The following is a 9,749-nucleotide window of genomic DNA, read 5'->3' as shown; positions in this document are numbered from 1 at the left end:
AAGAGTTGGACTTGACTTAGTGACTAAACAACAAAAGTAGTCACTTCACAACAGAATTTCAAACTCCAGTGACCAGCACTTACCTCTTCTTTCTGCTGATTTCAGTTTCATATATTGTCAACACGTAAAATGCCTGGAATTCCTATAGGAGATAGGATTATTCACTATCAACATTCTAATGGCAATGAAGAACACATAAATGAAGGGGCAGTGGATCTATCACAGTCTCAGAAATAACACTTCTAACCACTATGGACAGAGTTTGGCCAGGTTGGGGAAAAGAGGCTGAAATGGGATTTCTTTTGCATGCTGTTTATTGAATCAATGTCTTCAAGACAAAGAGAATCAGGGAATCAAAACAGAGCAGACAAATGTGTAAAGCAAGGATGTGATCTCAAATGGAATAGCATGAACATGATCCCAGAGAAAGCTGGAAAAGGACTCACCAAATAGAGCTATCTGCTGTTAAAAATACTGTGTCTTCACTTACACAATCACTGCTACCCACATGCTGCGACCTGAGCATTTCAAGTGGGGCAAATAAATAACTGAATTTTAAATTTAATTTTAACTCAGGTAAATTTAAATACCTATTTATTTAGATGTGACTAGTTACTACTATACAGAATAACAAGCTGTGGAGCATGCATTGTGTCAGATTTAGCTCCACCTAGACAAAAAGGCAACCTTTTATAAATCCCAGCAGTCTGTCATTGACTACAAGCTGCCCCAACCACCTTCGGAACTTCTGGCAATGTGGCTCCATTCAACTGATGGCAATTTTCTAAAGAAGTGAAGGGCTGTGAAGTTGTCATCAATACTCTTGACAAATATGGTGTCGATCAGTGAAGCAGTCAGTAGAAAATATCTGACCTGGACACTTAAAGCATTCATACAAAATGTATAGTCCATTCATAAGTGTGTGCAAGGATGAAAGGATAGTCACCAGTGTACAGTACACATCACCTTGTCATTAGCCTAATTTACCAATAAATTAAACATTCAGATCACCTTTTCTGACCCACGTTTCTCCTCTCAAATTGGTGTTTCTCCTCAAATGAAGAATGATCATTTTTCATTAACAATAAATTCAAAAATGCATGGATACAATAACCACAAAATGGACCTTCATTGTTATAATTATCAAACTGGCATTTGAAAGATTACATATGTTCATTTCTTCGAGAAAATGAACATTTTAAAACTACAGATAATGACAATATACTTTAAGAAACATTCTGTAATTCACAGATATAGGAGCTGAGGAGAAAATGAAAGTATATAGTCTAATATGTTCACATTCACATATATGCTATTATTCAAATACTGAAGGACATGTTTTATGACAGCCAAATATCCTGAATTTAAATTGTTCCATATATCCATACTGAGACATAATGAATACACTACAATAGGATGAAATGCCTAGGAACACAAAGTTGGCTTCCATAAGGAACACTTAGTTTGGTTTTTAAATTTGGTGAATTTCTATAGGAACTTTTGTTTCTTTTGCCAACTGACATGTATGATACCCAGTATAATCTTTAAGGAACACTTACAACTGAAAACAAACTAACTTATCAATTTCTAAAGTACCACAGAGATCGAGTTCCAGTCCTCTCAGTTTTATTCACCTTATGTGAGTGTCCTAAGCTCGTTCCCTATCTCATTTCCAGTTCCTGCCTTTAATATAGTACTGGGCATTGGAACCTGGGTATGTAGACTAAGGATGCAGGTTGCCTGCAGTGAGTACATAAGTTGACTCTATCAGCGTTGGAATATCCTTGTTTTCCTTAAGCAAGAAGATGCTTTCTCTTGATAACTTCAAAGACCTTCACAGGGTACTGAAGATTGGCATTGTGTCTATCTGGTAGGATGACATAGGAAGACAATTACAAACTCTCAGGATTCCTTCTAAATATAATGTTTTGGCTCTATGATGAAGAATTCATTATGAAAGCATGAGAATGGTATGATATTGCAGTAAAACTGGTCTGGTGAAAACTGTTTACCTGGCTGAAGTCTCTGGGGACTGTTCGTCCTGTACCGTTAATTAGCTGATGTTGCCTGGCTGCCCAGAGATGACAATCCTCAGGGAAAATGAATATCAAGGAGAAAGTAGGAGGAAACTTATTCTGCCTCTTTTCTAACTTCTCATAAATGACAGAGCTCAGATAATTCCCTAAACTTCCCAGTTATCGTAGCTCTCCTCCCTTAATGGCTTAGATATTTTACTAAACACTTGAGCTTTTTTATACAATAGCAAAAAAAAAAAAAAAAATTCTCCATATATAAATAAGAACTCATTCTGTTATTTAGTTTTAAATGTAAATTAATTTTTATCTAATATTCATAACCAACTTTTAACGCATCACAGAGTTACCAATTCAGCTCAGTTCAGTTCAGTCGCTCAGTCATGTCCAACTCCTTGCGACTCCATGAACACAGCAGGCCTCCCTGTCCATCACCAACTTCCAGAGCTTACCCAAACTCATGTCCATTGAGTTGGCAATGCCATCCAACCATCTCATCCTCTGTCGTCCCCTTCTCCTCCTGCCTTCAATCTTTCCCAACATCAGGGTCTCTTCAAATGAGTCAGCTCTTTGCATCAGGTGGCCAAAATATTGGAGTTTCAACTTCAACATCAGTCCTTCCAATGAACACCCAGGACTGATCTCCTTTAGGATGGACTGGTTGGATCTCCCTGCAGTCCAAGGGACTCTCAAGAATTCTCCAACACCACAGTTCACAAGCATCAATTCTTTGCACTCAGCTTTCTTTATAGTCCAACGCTCACATCCATACCTGACTATTGGAAAAATAATAGCCTTGACTAGATGGACCTTTGTTGACAAAGTAATGTCTCTGCTTTTTAATATGCTATCTAGGTTGGTCATAACTTTCTTTCCAAGGAGTAAGTGTCTTTTAATTTCATGGCTGCAATCACCATCTGCAGTGATTTTGGATCCCAGAAAAATAAAGTCAGCCACTGTTTCCACTGTTTCACCATCTATTTGCCACGAAGTGATGGGACCAGATGTCATGATCTTAGTTTTCTGAAAGTTGAGCTTTAAGCCAACTTTTTCACTCTCCTCTTTCACTTTCATCAAGAGGCTTTTTAGTTCTTCTTCACTTTCTGCCATAAGGGTGGTGTAATCTGCATATCTGATGTTATTGATATTTCTCCTGGCAATCTTGATTGCAGCTTATGCTTCTTCCAGCCCAGCATTTCTCATGATATATTCTGCATATAAGTTAAATAAGTAAGGTGACAACATACAGCCTTGACATACTCCTTTTCCTATTTAGAACCAGTGTGTTGTTCAATGTCCAGTCTAACTATTGCTTCCTGATCTGCATACAGATTTCTCAAGAGGCAGGTCAGGTGGTCTGGTATTCCCATCTCTTTCAGAATTTTCCACAGTTTATTGAAATCCACACAGGCAAAGGCTTTGGCATAGTCAATAAAGCAGAAATAGATGTTTTTCAGGAACTTTCTTGCTTTTTTGACGAGCGTGAGTATCCCCGATAACCTAATCACTGGAAATCCTAGGAAGCTTCAGTGAGACTAAAGCCACAGGTATGGCAACAACTTCCCTGATGGCTAAGATGGCAAAATATCTGCTTGCAATGCAAGATACCCAGGTTCAACCCCCAAGGAAGATCCCTGAAGAAGGAAGATCCCCTGGAGAAGGAAATGGCAACCCACTCCAGTATTCTTGCCTGAGGAATGCCATGGACAGAGGAGCCTCGTGGGCTACAGTTCATCAGGTCACAAAGAGTTGGACACAACGGAGCAACTTTCATTTTTCACAACTAAAGAGTTTCACTCACAAAAGAGTTTAAAATTATCTTCAGAAATGGTCAGCTAATTACAACTTGCTGCTTCTAAGACAATGTGGATTTAATTCACTACAGAATGGTTAAAAGATTCCACCAAACAATGTAAATCAGTAGAATAGATTGTTTAAAAGGAGTATGAATACCCAATCCCTACAGCTGCCTCAGGGACACCGTCCCCTGAACCCTCTGATTCAGGAGACATACAACTTCTCATTTCTGCATTTACACAGAGCACCCCTTCCCAGGAAACCACGTCCACAAGACATTTCCATACACCCTGGTTCCCTGAGTCTGCCATATCAAGTTTGAACTCTGCTACAATACTGAAAGGATGGAAGAAGCTCTCAATCATAATACAAACAGGCATCACAAAAGATCGCACCTACAGAGGAAAGAGTTGACAGCAAACTAACATCTGTCCTTCCATCCTCAGTGACCCTGATTAGAGCAGAACCCTGGGCAAACAGTTAACACTGAAATCTACTGACTAGGATATAAATGAGGATATTACAGCAGTCAATATATGCTGATTACCATTCTAGTAATGTTTTTAGCAGGGTGGATAAGGTCTGTTTCGAGTGTGATAAACCTACAGAATACAGACTACAGTTGTTCCAATGAATAAAAGTCCTAAAAGCCAGAACACAACTGGTTCTGGTGAGGACACATATCAAGTGAGAAACTCTCAAGACTTCCTTTTGCTGACTTAAAAGATACAAGTTAAACAAGTGAGAGTCCCTAATTTATTTTATATATTCCATTTGAAAAACCTAAGTTCAGGAAGCAGTGTCTTACTGGTTTGGGGCCTCATAGACATTGTACATGTTGTTGCTCTTGTTTTGGATTATTTTCTAATTGTTAGTCAATCTGGTCCTGCTTAAGAATTGTGTTTCATAGGAGTCTGACTGACACTTCAGGCTTCCAAGGTGACACATTACCTGAACACACCGTGTTCACCTTGTGCTTCTCAGGAGGCAAAAATGATGAAACGCTATGACTTGCTTTTGGGCATATTGACAGTTCTGAACTAAAAATGGGATCAAATAATTTAGCCAAGGCCTGGGTACACCCACTGCAGCCATTTCACAGATATTAAGAATTCAAAAGGAGGGAATTCCCTAGCATTCCCGGGTATAGGCTCCATGCTTCTACTGAACGGGCCATGGGTTCAATCCCTGTTCTGGGAACTAAAGAGGGAAAGCTTGAAAAGGTAGATATCATTTGAAAAACTTACAAAACAGAACTGAACTTTGGGTATGCAGTATCTTTTAGGTGATCTTTTTTTTTAGCCTGGGTTCTTTATGATCTGTAATTTATGATGATCTGTAATTTATTCTGAAGTAATATACACATCCACATGATGCTCAAGCATCTGCTTAAAACAAATAAATCTGTTTTGTGGCAGGCCTTAGGAGCAGACAAGCAGCTGCTCACTCAGGAAAACAAGCTTTGTGACTTCATGTGCCTTTGAGGGTTTCTGCAGCAAAGAAAGTATCATTGAGGGATTTTTTAAGTGACTATTTGGGCATAACTATCAAGACCTGATTGAGTAATAAGGAAAGGGGGAAATTTCTCACCATTCAGAGTACACAGCACTCCACACTGCTTTTAATCAGGTATATGTTCAGCATTACTGTGGGGCCAAAATACTTGGTTTCACAAGTGTTTAATTCAAGGGTGAAGAGTGTGGTGCTGTTAGGAATATAGATAGGATCTTGACCCTGTATATAATTTGCCCACACTGCCATTTCCAGCATGCAATCCACTCTCAGGCAAATTGGCCAAGAGGGTTTGAGACCCAGGAGGATGGTTAGCTGCTAGGACAGGGAACTGTGTGATAGTTGTCAAGCTCTTGTCTCCACTAAGAGACACAAATGTACTTACTTGCCTAGTGGTACATGCTGGGGAAATCTACCAAAAATCTTAAATATTTCTGTGATGACGGCACAGTCAAAGCTCTAACCTCCATAGAAAAAATACACTGTGCATGACGCATAACTTACACACACAAAAAAACAGAATCTATACCTGAAAATAAATTTATGCTGTAAAGTGAGCTTGAGTGGGGATCTACAAGCCAGAATATCAGATTAATTTTTTTAGGAATGTTTATTTTCTTAATCATAATTCAGAACTCTGTGACAGTTTTTCACAATTAGATACTGCTAAAGCTTAGGCATGTTTTTTAATAGACACAATATTTAGTTTTTCATTTTCCTTCTGATGAGTCTCAGGACAGCTCCACAAAACATGGGATTTCCTGGGAATCAGGGGTCATTTCCAATATTTTTTCTCCATTTATTTTTATTAGTTGGAGGCTAATTACTTTACAATATTGTAGTGTTTTTTCTCATACATTGACATGAATCAGCCATGGATTTACATGTATTCCAATATTTTATACTTCACTAAATCTGAATTTCACAGAACATTTGGCAGAGGAGAGATTCTAAGGTCTTAACCAATTGATGCCTAAATCAAAGAGTTTACAAAATGGCATGATGAGAATAATCTAAACATATTTTACTCTTTGAAACTTTTGCTGCATCACAGTAGCTAAAATGTGTAGAATATGTAGTAGAACTTGGGTCATATGCTACTCAGATATAATGCCCTCAAAAATTCCTCATTTAAAAATCTCATTTCAGAGAGGAACTAAGTGTTTCACAAAATTAAAATAACCAACTTTGTACCTCACATCAATGTTTTTATCCTGTTGTGTGCAAAAAGGCATGTAAGAACTACGTGGTGTTCTTACCAAAGAAGGGCTACCACTGTCCCTGCCAGCAGCGCATCATCCCCTTCCCTCAGTGAGTCCTATGCGCCGCCTTCTCTGAGATGATCCTCCACAATATGGCGGCCGCACTGCTGAGGGTACAGTTGCACCTGATGTCTGAATGGCTTTACCGGGATTAATGCAGCAAGATTTTCTTTGAGATTCAACTTTGTTTTCCCCACAAGTGCTCCACCTACATCAGTGAAAACGTCTGATCAAACCATCAAACCATGGAATTTTAGTAGAGCCGTGATCCAAATAAAACAATGAATGGTATCCTCTAGTAGCTCTTAGAAAATATTATTAATAATATTCCTTACAGTGTTTCAGTGGTTTTGTCTTATTTGGGCTTCATGTAATATAGATGCATGTCTTTTTGCAAATAGATGTGGGAAAATGTACCCAAATGGGAGTGCAAATAAAAATCATTGGAGCTGTTAAAACAGTAACTACAAAGCAGATGTTGTCAGAACACTGAATCAGCATTTCTGGAAGCTGAAATGAATACATGAACTTAGAATCTGAACACTCACTTTTCAACGGGAATGAAGGAAACCAATTCCCTTCAGAGTTGTCAGAGGGAATTTTAGATGATTCGTGCAGGACATACAGATACATCTACAGAACTGATGTTCAAGACCCATCCATTAAACTGTCCTGCTCACCCATCATCTGGAGTCAGAGTCCTTCCAAAGCACCTTCTTCATCGCTCCCTTCACATCCCTGTTCCTCAGCGTATAAATGAGGGGGTTGGTCATGGGGATAATGACAGTGTAGAAGAGAGACATGAACTTGTCCTGATCCTGGGAGTTGTTGCTGCTGGGCTGAAAATACACATAGATGGCTGTGCCAAAGAACAGGGAGACGACCGTGAGGTGAGATCCACACGTTCCAAATGCTTTTCTCTGCCCTGCAGTGGACTTGATTCTTAAGACCGCCCTCACAATCCGACCATAGGAGAACATGATTAATGAAACAGGTGTGAGAAGCATGATGACACCAGCAAAGAAGGTCACATACACATTCACAGTGATGTCAACACAGGCAAGTTTGAGAAAATGAGGGACCTCACAAAAGAAGTGGTCTAATTTATTCCTCCCACAACGAGGTAAAAGGAAGACAAGCACTGTCTGCAGTAAGGAGTTGGCAAAACCAGTGATCCATGAAGCGGAAGCCAGCAGGGCACACAGACGGGGGTGCATGGTTACCGTGTAGTGAAGGGGCCTGCAAACAGCGGCATAGCGGTCAAATGCCATAACTCCTAGGAGAAGACATTCTGTACCTCCCAACGCCAGAGAGATGTGCATTTGAACTATACATCCACCAAAGGAGATGGATTTGTCTGCTCCACTGAGATTAAATAGGAACTGGGGAACAATGCTGGTGGTGTAACACATGTCCAGAAAGCTCAGGTTAGAGAGGAAAAAGTACATCGGGGTGTGAAGACGTGGGTCCAAGTAGGACAATGCAATGATGGTTGTGTTTCCCAGCAAAGTGAAGATGTAGAAGATCAAAAGGACCACAAAGAGGACTAGCTCAAGTTGAAGCCTGTCAGAGAAGCCCAGTAAGATAAATCCAGTGACACAACTTTCATTTTTCTGTTCCATCCTTTGTTAGCACATGGCTCCTGTCAAATCAAGCATTTAGCAATTTATTAAAGGCATCTTCAAAAAAAAGTGCAGGGATAAAGAGGAAAATTTGTCATGTTCGAAGACATGGTCATTTGATTTACATGTAACTATTTGAATAAATGATGTACCTATTGAAATTGAGCTCTAATCTATAACAAAAAGTTATATATTGATAATTAATATAAAAATAATGCATAATAATAATAAAATCAAATAATGAACCTTGGTTTAAATCAATCATACATATCAAGTGCCTTTTTCAGATTGAGTTTAATAGGATTAAAGTATGATCATTATATATGTACATTTTAGAGAAAGTGGGAATGTGGGAAATCAAGGGAGAATGTGTAGAAAGAGTAAGAAAGATATAGACAAAGGGAGAAAGTTTATTTTAAATATGTATCTCATAATTCTACATAACTGGATATGCAGATACATCACATGTAATAGTGGCTTCCCTTGTGGCTCAGCTGGTAAAGAATCTTCCTGCAATGCAGGAGACCTGGGTTCTATCCCTGGGTTGGGAAGATCCCCAGGAGAATGGAAAGGCTACCATATCCAGTATTCTGGCCGATTCTATCTCCAGATCAGGAAGATACCTTAAAGAAGACAATGGCAACCCACTTCAGTACAGAAAATCCTGGTGGGATAGAGGCCATGGGGTCAAAAAGAGTTGGACATGACTTAATAACTAAACAACAGAAGTAGTCAGTTCACAGTAGAAGTTCAAAATCCAGTGTCCTGCACTTATATTTTCTTCCATTCATTTCATTTTCATATATTACCAACAACTAAAATGCCTGGAATTCCTACAGGAGACAGGATTATTCACTATCAACATTTTAATGGCAATGAAGAACATATAAATGAGAAAGAAATAGATCAATCACAATCTCAGAAATAACACTTCTTATCAGTATGGACAGCGTTTGGACAGCTTGGGGAGAAGAGGCTGAATGGGAATTCCTTTGCTGTTTATTGAGGGAATGTCCTCAAGACAGAGAGAATCAGGGAAGAAAATCAGAGCAGACAAATGTGCTGAGCAAGGATGTGATCTCAAATGGAATAGCGTGAACCTGATCCCGTAGAAAGCTGGAAAATGACTCCAAATAGAACTATCTGCTGATAAAAACATTCTCTCTTCACTTACACAATCAATGCTGCCTGAGCATGTCAAGTGGGGCAGATAAAGAACTGAATTTTATTTATTTATTTTTTTTAATTTCCTAATCTTTTTTTTTTTTATTTATTTTTTTTTTCAGTGGGTTTTGTCATACATTGACATGAATCAGCAATAGATTTACACGTATTCCCCATCCCGATCCCCCCTACCCCCTCCCTCTCCACCCGATTCCTCTGGGTCTTCCCAGTGCACCAGATTCGAGCACTTGTCTCATGCATCCCACCTGGGCTGGTGACCTGTTTCACCATAGATAATATACATGCTGTTCTTTTGCAACATCCCACCCTCACCTTCTCCCACAGAGTTCAAAAGTCTG

The 9,749-nt window shown here is 39.1% G+C and overlaps 1 pseudogene; it reads right to left on the bottom strand.

Annotated features, from left to right (window-relative positions):
- Positions 1-7,287: 7,287 nt before the first annotated feature.
- On the bottom strand, positions 7,288-8,241 carry LOC122429817 (annotated as a pseudogene).
- Between the last annotated feature and the right edge of the window lie 1,508 nt (positions 8,242-9,749).

This window comes from Cervus canadensis, chromosome 28 (assembly GCF_019320065.1).
Source record: "Cervus canadensis isolate Bull #8, Minnesota chromosome 28, ASM1932006v1, whole genome shotgun sequence".
NCBI classification, from domain to species: domain Eukaryota; kingdom Metazoa; phylum Chordata; class Mammalia; order Artiodactyla; family Cervidae; genus Cervus; species Cervus canadensis.
Note: the sequence above shows the minus strand (reverse complement) of the source record. Positions and strands in the feature narration are given on the sequence as shown.